The sequence below is a fragment of the Scylla paramamosain genome, unplaced genomic scaffold, assembly GCF_035594125.1.
Source record: "Scylla paramamosain isolate STU-SP2022 unplaced genomic scaffold, ASM3559412v1 Contig17, whole genome shotgun sequence".
NCBI classification, from domain to species: Eukaryota; Metazoa; Arthropoda; class Malacostraca; order Decapoda; family Portunidae; genus Scylla; species Scylla paramamosain.
Window position 1 is genome coordinate 987,902 of NW_026973682.1, and position 14,599 is coordinate 1,002,500.

The window sequence follows — 14,599 nt, forward strand, 5'->3', positions numbered from 1 at the left end:
GTTCCCCCACAAAGAGGAAGCGTCAGTGGTACTTTCAAGGTTTTAATCAAGAGTAGATGGAGCAAGTGGAATTTACAAGGTCATGACAACTGAAGGAGCGAAGCACATGTTGCTGTTCCTGAACAATATCTTGAAAAAAGTTGATGAAATGAATACTGAATTTCAAACAGTCTTTCAGAATGCACAAACTATACAAGGCCATCTGCAGTATGTATCGAAACATCATGGCTACGTTCATTAAGGATGAAATCTTGGTTAGTGAGAAGCTGTCAACAATTGATCCAACTGATTCAAAGAATTACAAAGACCTAAAAGACATTGATCTAGGTGGCAGATGTGAAGCAGCGTTAATGACAGAGTGTCTAGGGAAAAATGAAAGTAGGTTTAGATCAGACTGCTTAAAGTTTTGTCTTAGAACTTTCCTGTCAGATACGCAAAAGGTTTCCTGTAGAAGAAGACAGCGTCATTGCTTTGTTGCAGTGTATGGATCCGCAGGAATCAACAAGTCCTGAAAGACAGCTGAAGTCCATCATTAAACTTGTTTTAAAATGTCCTTCTCTGGTGGCTGAGCATCAGCTTGATGATTCACAGGAAGAATGGCGGGTCCTGCCTTGGCCAAAGGAGTTAGGTACTCCATTCTGTGTTCAGTTTGGAGGTGCCAACATTTTGGCACGATCTCAGAACTATATTGCATGGATATGGGCAGCCAAAATTTAGAGTTTTGTCTCATATTATGTGCGGCCAGCTGGTATTGCCACTCTCTTCAGCTAGTGTTCAAAGAGTATTTTCCAAACTGAATTTGATCAAAACAAAACAAACAAACAGCCTGAAAAATCGGAGTGTAGTGTGAAGGCTTCTAGCCAAACAAGCCATTACACGGCAAAATTCTGTATGCTTCACTCGGAATCCGCCAACGTGTGTAGTACAAGAAGTAAAAAAAAGAAACTGCTATAAAAAATATAAAGATTTATTGTCAAAGCAGCCCACAGTAACACTTCCTTTTGACTCTGAATGCGAAGATAACCTGTAAGATGTTGTTTTTTTTTGTATTCTTTTTACAAGGAAAACCCAGGGCACACAACACCACAAACACGGAAAGCAAGTTTTTTTTTTTTTTTCTGTATTCACGGAACAACGACCTACAATAAAGATTTTCTTAAGTTTACCTTTTATTTGTAAGACACGTTTTCTGTTGTGTAATAAAGTAACTATGTACTGTATAGTTGTACCGTTAACATATTTTGCCATTTTTAATATAAAGATGAACATTTAATAAGATTATTTCGCATAATGGTCTACCTTGAAAAGAAAAAAAAAAAAAAGATATTGATCTTCAAAAATTTGTAATATGTTTTCCCAAGCGGTGGCAACATTCGTCGACAGCTATCAGTAACAGTGCGCAGTGGTGGACGTAATTAACTCACAGCCACGCAAAGTAAGTAAAGACACCCACGGCTTATATCCAGATCTCTCATTTCATTTTCTGGCCATGGGAAGAGAGTACGGAGACTGTCATTAGTATAAAGTGGTCAGCGGCAACGGGTAGTGAGGAAGGGGCGCTGTGTGAGGCTAGCTATATACCCTCTCTCTCTCTCTCTCTCTCTCTCTCTCTCTCAAACCATATATGAATCTCTAACGAAGCATAGGTCTTCACGGCTGAATAAATGCAAATGTTATTATTTGTAGTGTATTGGTAAGTATTGTAGCCGTAATGTTAGTCGAGGCTGGTTGAGTGGGGACGGTGCAAGGGGGTATACACACACACACACACACACACGAAAAAAAAAAAAAAAGTGTCAGAAACGTTATACTCGTAGCTTATTCACATACGTATTTTCCCATTAATGGGGAGTTTTGAGAACGAGTGGTTGTCACCAGGAGGCAGACCAAACCTTTCTCTCACATACAAGCAATATCAGATATACCTACAGTGTTATTCTATTTACATGAAGATGCAATGGGCTTATATAATATATTTTTCTACGTAATCCCTTCTAAGTAGTAACACAAGTAAACTCAAACTCTTTTCATGAACAAATGTATCTAAGTTGATTTTCTAGTGAATCTGCATTTAGATTTATTTGGTCATCTTAAGATTTCCAAATGAATACACTCTTGATTGGAAACGTCTTAATCTAGACGACAGTAAACATAAAGGCAACATGTCTGTGACAGTCAAAAGTACAAAGTACATACATCTCCTTCCTAGTTTATGGAAACGGCAATTTTAATAAAGAAAAAGTTGGCACCTCGAGTGTCCTGGCGATAGTAATGGTGTATCTCTAACCAAAACAAACACCTGACTCGGCCGCGCTGCTTGAACTTAAGAAACACGTTGTTGGACAAGAAGCTGAATGTTGGTGCGGTGCCCATCTCCACTACGCTCTAAACAATGGATTACGGCAGCTGGACACTACAGCAGCAGCAGGATCGCCTGAGAGATGTTTGTTTTGCTTCTCCATTACTTTGTTGCTCGCTTCGTGAGAGGGATGCTAAAATACCCACAAAAAAAAAAAAAAAAAAAAGCTAGAGCTATATATCACGATGTTAGTGAGTAGGTTGTGTCATACTATATAGTGCAGTGTGATTGTTTATTTTTTTCATCGTCCAAATCAATAGTTTTTATACTTGTAATATGCTTTATTTAAGATAATGCTAGCAGTTTACTCGATAATCACACACAAAAAAAATAATTAATTTGACCACATTCTGTCAATATTATCCATACCGGATATTGAAAAGTCGATACATCATTTCAATAGTATCATGATGATCAATGTTCTGTGCATCTTTACGCACCTGGGATTTACTACAACAATATTTTAGCTCTCTTTCCTACAGTTAGATGAGCACCAACGACATCTAGCGGTTGAGTTCCGAAAACTCCCCATTCCTCCCAATCTCACTACCTAGCCTGTACCTAGCCTAACTTAAACCAAGCAGGTAATTTCCCGCACACAGGAACGTTCTGCTCTCACCACAACTGTTTTCAAAGGCCACGTACATAAATTAGCCGGGTTTTCGAGTGTTTCTTCCCCTCCTTCATTACTATTAGTCATTATTGCTGTTATTATTATCATCATCATTATTGAAGCTGCTATAATTATTGGTATTATCTTTCTTGAAATTATTATTTTTTTGTTATTAATATTATCATCATTATTATCATTATTATTATTATTATTGCTGTTGTTATTATTATTTCCATTATTATTATCATTATAATTATTTTGCTATTATCATTATTAATGTTATAATTAGCATTACTGCTACTACACTACTATTACTATTACCAATACTGCGATTGCTATTATCATTACTATCACTATTCTGTTATTATTGTTGTTGTTAGCAATGTTATTTAAGCCATGTACGAGAAGAATAACCGATGTGTATTGGAATAAACTTCTGAGTCTGAATCCGAATCTATCAAGAATATAGAAAACTTATTAATCTGTCATTAGAACCATAAAAACACCCTGGAAAACCCTTGTCACTTCAGTTCACTACGTAGAGCAGCTTGGCAGTAGTGGAGATGCGGCGCAGAAGTGGTTCCCAATAAGGTTTAATGCTTGATACTTCACCCTGTTAGCCTAATAAAACAATCCAGCATTTAACTGTTCCCCTTGAACGTAACGAGGGCTCGAGGACAGAGCTGCTGCTGCTGCTGCTGCTGCTGGTGTTCCCCTGCTGGCCTCGTCTGGCGAATAGTTGCAAAAATGGTGTTCCTAGCATTCCTAACTTTTTTTGCAAGATTTTTAAGTGATAATTTGCATCCGTTGTGTGCATTATACGTGTCATGCTTCTGCTTCACCTCACCGCCGCTGCCTCCTCCTCCTCCCCCTTCTTTCCTTCTTTCCTTCTTTCCTCCTTTTTATTTTTTTTCTTATTTTCTCTTCAGTTTTTTCCTTTTTTTCTCTTTTTTCTCTTATTCTTTTCTTCTTTCCTTCCTTGTTCTCTCGTTACCGTCGTCGTCGTCGCTGTTGTTGTTGTTGTTGCTGTTGTTGTTGTTGTTGTTGTTGTTGTTGTTGTTGTTGTTGTCGTTGTCGTTGTCGTTGTTATTGTTGTTGTTGTTGTTGTCGTTGTTGTTGTTGTTTCCTTTTCTCCTCCTCCTCTCATCTTTCTTCTCTCCTTTTCTCCTCACCTTTCCTTTCTTTTCTTTTCCTTTCCTTTCCTTTCCTGTGTTCGCTTCTCCCATCTTTTTATCTTCTGCAGTTTCATTTAATTTAATTTCATCTCGTCTGCTTCTTTCACCTTCTTCCCTTAACCCCCGCTCCTCTCTCTCTCTCTCTCTCTCTCTCCCTCCTCCCACATGCAGCTGCAAGGAATAAGTTGAAGGCACGGGGAGGAGAGGAAGGAAGAATGTGTAGGTATTAAAGGCAATGTTCTTGGTTATACAGTTTTGTGAGGGCGTGTTGGAGGTGCGAGGCGCAGCCCTGCCAGGAGGGAAATAATGAGGCAAAAATGAAGCAGCGAAAGAGGAAACAAAGAGGAAGGTATGACAAACGTACTGGGAAGAGAATGCAAAAAGGGGGATAACGAGATAGAAAAAAAAGAGGATAATGTACTCTTTCGTAAATGGGAGAGTAGAGAATAAATAAATGGAAAAAAATGAGGAAACAGAGAGGAAAGTATGACAAACGGACGGGGAAGACATTTAAAATGGATAATGAGGTAGAAAGAAAAGAAAATATGTTTTTGCGAAGATAGGAGAACAGAGAATAGGTAAATAAAAAAAAATGAGGTACCGAAAGGGGAAACAAAGAGGAAAACAATGACAAATGGACCACGAAAGAGTCAAAATCGATAACGAAGGAAGGAAGGAAGGAAGGAGGAAAAATAACATAGACTTACGTAATGACAGTGAACAAGGAAATAGGAAAATGGGAAATGAATAAAAATAAGAGAGAAAATAAAAGAAGACATCTCAGGCAGAAAGCAGAAAAAAAATGGCTGACAAAATTTAATTAAAATGATGTTTTTGTTTCTTTGATGTCCAAGAGAAATAAATGTTATGCAATGAAAAAAAAAACAATTACGCTGTTAGAATTTACTTTGTTAAATTCTAATTAATGGTACCCATAGTCGAGAGAGAGAGAGAGAGAGAGAGAGAGAGAGAGAGAGATTAGGAAGTTTTTTTTAATGAAACTGGAAGATTTTATGCCACTAAAATATGAAGTAGCCAGTTTATACTAAAAAGTTAATTACATTCTCTCTCTCTCTCTCTCTCTCTCTCTCTCTCTCTCTCTCTCTCTCTCTCTCTCTCTCTCTCTCTCTCTCTCTTCATTTGTTTCAGGTCTATTTATAAAAGTCTTATTTATCGAGTGTGAAGATAAGAGAAAGAGAGAGAGAGAGAGAGAGAGAGAGAGAGAGAGAGAGAGAGAGAGAGAGAGAGAGAGAGAGAGAGAGAGAGAGTTGTTGTTGTTTGATAAATTTATTGCGCACAAGGCAGGCGTCAGACTATACATACGATCAAAAAACATAAGTTTACAGAAGAACAGTAGTAGAACAATAAGAACAATAATAACAATAACAAGAACAATAACAAGAACAATAACAATAACCAAAACAAGTGAAGTTAGAACAGTAACGACAGAAAATAAATAAATAAAAAAATAATAAAATAATAAATAATAATAATAATAATAATAATAATAATAATAATAACAATAATAATAATAATAATATAATATGGAAAATCAATAGAGAAAGAAAATTATATAATGAAATAAATATAATAAACAATGAAATTAAACAAAGAAATAGGTAGATAAATAAAGAAAACGGGAAATAAATAAACATAATAGAATAAAATAAGAATTAATAAAAAAGTAAAAAAATAAAAAAAATAAAAAATAAAATAAACACCAAAATAAAAGAATAGTACAACAGTGAAAAAACTATGAATGCTAAAGGTCAAAGGTGACATAAATAGTTGAGGGGTGGTAAAATGAAAGACACTGATTGGTAACAGCCGCCAAACTGTGGGTGTTGGGCTAACATGAGGTGTAGATGGTCGCCTTGCAGCAGGTGTTGGCACACGGCGAGGAGAGGCTGTTCGCGCGGGAGCAGGTCTCCCACAGCAGGACAGTCCAGGCAGTAGTGGCGCAAGTGATTCGAGTTGGGAGAGTGGCACAGGGGACAGGAGGTGTAGTGAGGCTCGTCTCCCAAGCCAGCCACCTGCCACAGTGGGCGGTAGCCGAGCCGCAGCCGCGCCGACACCACATTATGCCTCCTCACCCATAGCCCCCGGCGTCGATACTTGAAGCGATGGTGACGAAAGGCATCATAGTGCTGAATAGTAACACTGGCCGCCCTCTGGTCGGCAGTCCTGTCGGCCGTAGAGAGTAGGGAGGCTGCTCGGATCCTGGTCCTGAGGCACCGGAGGGAGGGGGCAGGGCCAGCGTCGCAGGCAGGCAGGCCACAAGCAGCTTTAGCCAGGCGATCCACTGTGTCGTTGTAAGCTAGCGAGACATGGGAGGGGATCCAAAGGAACCTAATGACCAACAATCGGTCATGAGCCAAGGCCAGGGCCGTCAGGATCCTGTTAACCAGATGACGATAGACTGGGTTTGGCGAAGAAAGGGCATGAAGGGCTGCCTGGGAGTCGCATATGACGACACCGTTGAGGCGTCTTTCACAGAGGAGACTCACAGCATCTAGGATGCCGTGCAACTCACAAAAGGTGGAGCTGAACTGAGCCGGCAGCCGACGTCCAACCCAGCCCTCTGCTGGAGGTGCCGCGTCAGGAGAGTAAACTGCACACCCTGCTGTGCCGTCCGCCTGCACAGACCCATCCGTGTAGAGGTGGCGTGGCGTGACGATGGTAGCCGAGACCGATGCTATGGCGTCCAGGGCTAGTTGTTTCTGCAGGACGGGAGGGTGAGCCTTGTAGGTGGGAGTGAAGTGGACCATCGGGAGTGGCAGCATCCAGGGTGGAGGTGGAGGGAAAATGTCAGCCACAGGAACATTGATGTCCAAACGTTGCAGCTGAGAGCAGACAGTTTTGATGAGAGCACGGCCACCGGGCTGCAGCCAAGGCAGGCGGGGATGAGGCTGAAGGAAGGTCCTAATGACTTGCGAATAGTGACAGGAGAGATGGGGGAAGTGGAGGCACTTGACGGTGAAATAGGTGACATTTGCATGGATCCTTTCAATTAGTGGCGAGAGGTCAAGCTCATGCAGCATGTTGACTATCCTGGTGGACATGGGACAGCCTAAGATGAGTCTCATGACTGTGTTCTGGAATTTTTCCAGAGGCTCCAGTGTAGATTTGGGCAGCTGCACAAGCGCAGGGGAGAGATAGTCAACGACTGATCGAATGTAGGCAGTGTAAATCGTCCTGGCCACGGGGATGGAGACACCAGTAGCGTTATTAAGGAGCCACCGAAGAGGAGTCAGGCGTAACTGCAGCCGAGTCAGGAGATCACGAACCACAGGATGAACTCGCTGACGAGCGGGCGTGGATGAGAGAATTCTCACAGGCGCACCAAGGTAAACATACTGTGTGCACACAGGGATGACACTGTGCCCCACGGTAAAGGCTGGGAGGGATCTCGGGTTCCGAAGAGTAAAAATACGGCTTTTTTCTGGGGAAATGATGAGGCCACACAAAGAGGACGAGATAGAGAACGAGTGGAGGAAACGCTGTAGGACTGCTGGTGTGTGCGCGTGGATGCAAATGTCATCTGCATAACAGGTGACTGTGATGCCAGGGACGTCAGGAAGTAAGGAAAGCATACGGTGCATCAAGATATTAAAAAGGAATGGGCTAAGAACGCCACCTTGAGGAGTACCAAGCTCGAACTTCTGAACTGTACTGCTCGCACCCTTGAACAAAACACGGGAGGTTCTGTTACGCAAGTACTCCCGCACCCACCCCAGGAGGTTGCCCGTAACCCCGAAGTCCACGAGCTGGTCGAGAATGACCTCCCTGTTGGCAACATCGAAGGCGCTCTTCAGGTCTATGAAAGCGACAACACTAGTTGGGGTGAGGCGAGCGTACAACTCCACGAGGCAATGGTGCGTAATACGTTGGGGAAGGAAGCCGTAGAGCAGGGGTCGGCAACCTTTTGAACATAGTGTGCCAGTTTATAATTCATGCCACTTTTTTACTACCTTGCGTGCCAAATGTTATTTTTTCAGCCCTATATGTAGCCTACGAAAATGAAAATCATAATTATACACTATGACTGAGTATGTAGTGACCATTGTAATTAAAGTAAAATGTATTTTTCTCCATATACATAACATAAATGTGACATTTTTTGTAGCATTTATTATTCTTAGTAACTAAAAATATACTTCTTTATTTTAAAATTGTACTCACATTATTAATGCGATCCTTGCCCTTGCTTCCCTTTGGCCAAAGTTGAAATTTCAGGTGAATATCTGGACACCTTGAGCTTTACACAACCCTCAGAATGATCCGTTGTAAGGTTGCTGCGATGGGGATTGAGGATGTGCTTCATGTGTGAAAATATCTGCTCGCACTGATATGTAGATCCAAATGCTGATAGCAATGCAAAAGCTACTTTCTTCATGCAACTGAATTTATCAGGCAGTGATGTCCAGGAACTTAATATGGAGGCTGCATGATCAGTCGTACTAGTTTCCAATATTTCTCGAAGATCCTTAAATTTAGCTGACCACAATGATGATGCCTGAAAGTCAATTAACTGCATTTGCAACTCCTCAGTTTCCATCCACTCAAAAAGAGATGCGTCCAACTCACTGTATCTAAACGTGTCTGGTCTGATTAAAAAGGAAAACACTGGGCCGATGTTTTGGAAATCTTTAAATCTGATTGAGAACTCAGATTTCAATTCTTGCATGTACACCTGAAGATCAGTAGTGTTGATAGGATGAGTTGCAGATAAGTTTTTCAAGTTTTTGAAGTAACGGAAAGAACCATTTTTAATATCTGATGAGTAAACTGCAAGCTTTGCAACAAATGCCTTCCAAGTATCATACAAGTCCATCACTGTTTTTCCTGCACCTTGCAAGAGAAGACTGAGGTCATTTAGATGTTTGGTGATGTCTGAGAGAAACATAAGTTTCACAATCCAGTCTCTGTCCTCCAGCTCAGGGTAGCCTTGGCCTTTTTCTGTTAAGAAAAGCTTGACTTCATCAAAGCATTCCACAAATCTCTCCAATACCTTCCCACAGCTTAGCCACCTAACACTGCTGTGCAAGGGTATATCTTTGTAAGCACTGTCCACCTCTTCAAGGAAAGCTTGAAACTGCCTGTGCGTAAGAGAAGAGTGTGCAACAACAAAATTCACTACTTTTGTTACAGTAGCCATCACCTTGTTGAGATCAGAGTTCGAGATTTTGGCACATAAATTTTCTTGATGAATTATGCAGTGCAATTTCAAAATGGGGTGTCCAATTTTATCCTCAACAAGCTTGGTAAAACCCTTGTTTTTTCCTACCATAGCAGGGGCACCATCTGTTGTAACTGCAAAAATCTTTCTTATGTCAACCCCTCTCTCCTCAAAATGGTCAGTGAATGTCTTCAGTATGTCCTCCCCCTTGGTAGTGCCATACATAGGTTGAAGACAGCACAGCTCCTCGTGTATCTCTGTGTCACTGTACCTGGCAAAAACAGCCAGGCGGGGAATGTCATTTATATCCACGCTTTCATCCAGGGCCACACTGAACACAGGTGTAGTTGTTAAAGCAACAGTTTGTTGCTCACCTACATTAGCAGCCATTTCAGAAATACGTCTCTCCACGGTCCTAGCTGAGGCAGGAATATCTTTTATCCTTGAGATGATCATGTGTTTGTTTGATATGCCATCAAAAAGCACCTCAGAGCACTCTAGGAAAGCTGCTTTTATGAAATCTCCATCAGTAAAAGGCTTTCCATGCTTGGCAATACACAGAGCTAGTTTGTAACTGGCCTCAGTTGCATTGATTTTGCTAGCACTCAGATTCTTAAACACATTACTTTGTTTCTCATAGCGGGATACTGCTTTCTTAATCGCTTCAGTCTTGTCTGCACTGTCCTTGAAAGTCTTCTCGTGTTTTGTTTCAAAGTGTCTTTTAACACTAGATGTGCGGCACACGACATTTTCGCAGCAGAGAGCACACACAGCACGATCATTCTGTTGAATAAATCCAAAGTCATTTGTCCATGATGACTGAAATGATCGGACATCAAGTTTGACTTTTTTCGCAGTAGCCATGGTGAGAGTAACTAGCAAGAGCGTCACTCAGGGCAGCTAAATAGTCACTGAAATAGCAGCGCTGCTTGACTGATGCGTCACCAGCGGCGGGGGCCAACGTGTCTCATACTCGTCTACATCTCGCTGTGCTCACGTACACCTCATCGCGGGTACAAAACATTTTCGTTTTAATTTAATCATTTTAATATATCAAAAGAAAGAATTATTTAGAATCATACGAAAATTTAAATCATAATTGTAAGGATGTACAATACACATTCTCTCTCTCTCTCTCTCTCTCTCTCTCTCTCTCTCTCTCTCTCTCTCTCTCTCTCTCTCTCTCTCATTATTTCGTTGCTTTACTTTTTTTTTTTTGCTCCATATCACGTGGCGTGCCATAGGCAAGCACTCTGCGTGCCAAGTCTGGCACGCGTGCCATAGGTTGCCGACCCCTGCCGTAGAGTCTGGGAGATAACTTGCTCTCAAGCCGAAACAGCAGCCGATTGAGGAGGACGCGCTCCATCACCTTACTAAAGCAGGATGTAAGTGATATAGGCCTGAACTTGTCCGTGCCGGGCTTTGGAATCGGTATGATGATACTGGAGGTCCAGGTGCGCGGCACACATCTCTGTCCAAAACAGACGTTATACAGCCGGAGAAGAGGATTGCCAGAAACTTTCTGAAGGAGCCTGAGAACAGAGTAGGTGATGCCGTCTTCCCCTGGGGCTGATGCCTTGCTCCGAGAGAGGGCACGACTAAGTTCACTTTCAGTGATGGGCCTGTCATCCTCTTCGTTTGGTTGCAGCAAATCACCCATCAGACGAAGGGTGCGGAGAGTGTCATTAGAGTCGAGAGCATCACGAATGTGGTGGGGAAGGTTTTGTGCACGTGACTGCTCACACCAGCCATTAAGAAGATCTTGAGCGTACTGAACTGGACTATGATGAAGAGCGCTGGGTTTCTTCCTCCTCACAACTGTATTAATGAGATGCCACATGGAGCTCACACTTGTCCGGTGGTTGATGCTGTTGGTAAACTGGCGCCAAGACTCGGTGAGGACACATTGCTGGAGGGCCACGAGCTTGTTCCTGGACAACTGATACCTCCGCAGATTCTCCGGGGAGGGGTGAGTTTGGAAGGAAAGGCCATCCTCCCTCGCCTTTCTCTCTGCCATGGTAATGCGGTGATCCAGTGTCCAGGCTGGAGCTCGCAGACGACGCTTGACGTGCAGCTTGCGAACATAGTGGTCATAAAAGGAGTGTGTTGAGGTGACAATGGAGGAGTACAAGTCTTCAGGAGAGGTCATAGGAAACGTAGGAACGGCGGATGACATGTAGGAGACATACGTTGGGCAGTACTTAGGAGGAATGGTAATGCGGATGCGACGGTGGAGGTGGGGAGGAGCGGCTGGGAGAGAGTAATGGAGGGCGAGGGCAAGATGATCAGAAAACAGTGTGGGCACAGAGGAGCACGTGACATTGGATGTCACCAGGCCCTGAGTCAAGATGTAGTCAAGAGTGCCTCCTCTTGAGTGCGTGGCACCGCCAGTATCCCATCGTGTTGGCCGGTAACGATGCAGCCCTCTAGGCGTGTCCCGTTGCGATTTGGTGTTGGAGAGATGTCACCCAGCGCAGGATGACGGGCGTTAAAGTCACCCATGTAAATGGTGCCTTGAACACTTGGAGTGGGGAGAACAGCAGTGTCTATCTGGCCTGGAGCCACATAGACATTGCACAACCAAATCGTACCAGCGCCTGCTGCCACCTCAAGCAGTTGGAAGGTCGTGTCATCATGTGTGGAGCATCGGAGCAGCCTGTGCCGTACAGCAGAGTGAACGTAGGTGATGAGACCGTTCCGAGCATGATGAACGTAGGGAATGTAGGCACGAAGCGACGGCGGCGCACCCCTTTGTGCCACAGGATGGCCAACAAAAGCCTCTTGAATTAAAATAATATCAGGATGATGCTGCTGCACGTAACTCTTGAGGGCAGATTGTTTAAGCCTATGAGTGAGGCCGCAGGCATTCCAGGAGAGGACGTGAAGCTGTTGCTGGCTATCTATTATTACTCTTTAGCTTAGCGCGACCAGAGGAAGACGAATGGGAGGCGTGGCCAACTCTCTGCGGCGCACTGCAGGAGGACAAGGATGCTGGAGGCAGAGCAGTAACCCGCTCGAGGTGTGTGGCGAGGGAGTCGACCCTGCCAGCGAGGGTAGTGACGGTGACGGTAAGTGCTCGGAGCGCGTCCATCATAGCAGAAACCTTGGTGTTCATTTCAGCCTGCTGGCTGGCGAATCCCTCCATTCTGCGTTCAATGGCCTCGAACCGAGCAGCATACGAGGAGCATTGAGACGTCATCGATTCCACAGCAGCCTTAAGTGAAGCAACCTCAGGAGCCACCAAACCAGCGTCCGTCACCGGCGGGGAGGAGGCCTGGGGAGGAACGGACGCGCGCTGAGCAGACTGTGGGGCGGAAGGCGGAGCCGAGGTGGAAGGCGCGGCGGAGGTGGCGGGGCGCCTTAAACACCCATGCCAGACGTTGACACCTGGCTAACGGCAGCGAGGGCATTTCCACTTCGAGGTATCTGCTGTAGGTGTGTCTGATCCCTGCACCGTTGACTCAGAGTCCTGTGAGACTGGTGCGGGGCCAGTAGAGGGAGGCTGGGTCCGGTGAGGGCAGGCGAGGGAGTGATGCTGGCCAGAGCACCAGGCGCACTTCTCAGGACGGGAACAGTAGCGCGAGATGTGGCCGAGTCCCCAGCACCTAAAGCACCAGGGCTGCTCATCCTTCATCCTGCGTACTTCGCATGGCGGGAGGCTGGGAAGAAAGTCAAAAGTAATAAAAGGTGGCGGGGGTTCAGGAAGGCTCCAGGTGATGACGATGCGATTGATGGGTTCACCGTCCTGAATGAAACGCTTCGCTTTGTACACCCCAGACAAAGCCATGGCCAAGGAAGGCTCAACACAGACAGGATAACGAGTCAGTAGGTAGGCAGGGAATTTTCGAGACCTTTGAGGCGAGTCCTGCATATCAAGGAACAAGGACAGATATTCCCCTTTTGTCACACTGTCAATAATGTCCGTGCGACTTCTGGAGATGTAGACGAACCGAGACGTTACAGCGGACATCTTGACTTCAGCAAGGCTCCGATCCAGACTGAAGCCCTTGTTGACTTCAGAGAGCCAACGTAGCTTGGTCTCCACCGATGGAGAGCCTCGGAAGAGGAGCTTTACGTAATCATCCCGTGGAGCAAAGGCTGGAGGAACTGGCGCAGGCTGTGAGGGCAGAGGCGAGATGCATGGCGCAGAGGAGAGAGAGGCGACCGACGAAGTGGCAGAAGGGACGTCACGGGGAACAGAAGGTATTCCCTGCTTAGCCGCCTTGGGAGCAGGCAGAGATGAGGCATCGTTGCTGTCAGACGAACTGTTGAGAAGACGTTTAGCCGATGAAGATTGGTTGACAAGACTTGAAGCTTCGTCGTCGGGGAGGGCAACTCCAGCCTCACTCGTGGCTGCTGCCGAGCTCCGCTGATCCTTTTGTGGCATTGAAGGCCACTCACCCTCATCACTAAGGTCGAGGTCGTCCTCGAGGAGAGAGTGAGTGACAGGGCCGTTGTATTCCATTGCTCACTTAAACAGGGCTCGGGGAACGCTGGACACAAGCAGTGACGCAGAACGACGTCATGACAACGTCACTCTGGAAGCACTGCGCATGCGCAGACGAAGAGCTGCCCGTGCAGGGAACGCCCCCCCCGCCCGACGTGATTCAACCTCCAATCTACAGCCAAAGTCCAAACACTAGAAGTCCCAACTGCCAAAAATGCGACGAGAGGGTCTTACTACAGGTGACTGTGTGATATGGTAGGCGCAGGCTTGCTGGATCCTTCGCAAAACTCCAAGAAAATCAGGAGAACGTACACCGTGGCTTGTTTACAAGGCCCTCTAGCGGCGAAATCCCAGAGAGAGAGAGAGATAGAGAGAGAGAGAGAGAGAATTATTTATGCTGTAGTCGAACAAAACAATTTCCACGTAATTCAAACAGGTACTAGATTGTGAGCTAAATAAATAAATAAAAAAAAGAAAGAAAACTGAAACGAAAGTGTAAAATGTTTTCATGTAGAGCTGGAAACAAATCTGTACCATCAAGATATACTTGTGTGTGTGTGTGTGTGTGTGTGTGTAGTGGGTCTGAATAACTGATGGTGGTGGAAGAGCGGATGAGTGAGGACTGAAATAAAGATTAAATTGTAGCGAGAAATGGGAGGAAGTGGTCGAGTGGTTGGTTACTTGCATAAGATCATAAGAAATAAGGGAAGCTGCAAGAAGTTAGGTGGTTGTGGTGGTGTTTGAAGTGGTGGATGAAGTGGAGGGCGAGGTGATTGGGTGGTTGGGTAGTCAAGTGGTTGCAGTGGTGTCTGGGGGGTAATGGGTG

The 14,599-nt window shown here is 44.7% G+C and overlaps 1 long non-coding RNA gene across 1 annotated transcript in view; it reads left to right on the forward strand.

Annotated features, from left to right (window-relative positions):
* Window positions 1–1,367: 1,367 nt before the first annotated feature.
* Window positions 1,368–14,599, forward strand: part of LOC135097334 (uncharacterized) — a 73,740-nt gene continuing 60,508 nt past the window's right edge. Inside the window, exon 1 of the long non-coding RNA XR_010265611.1 lies at window positions 1,368–1,435. This is a non-coding gene — a long non-coding RNA (uncharacterized LOC135097334). The remainder of the gene's footprint in view (window positions 1,436–14,599) is intronic.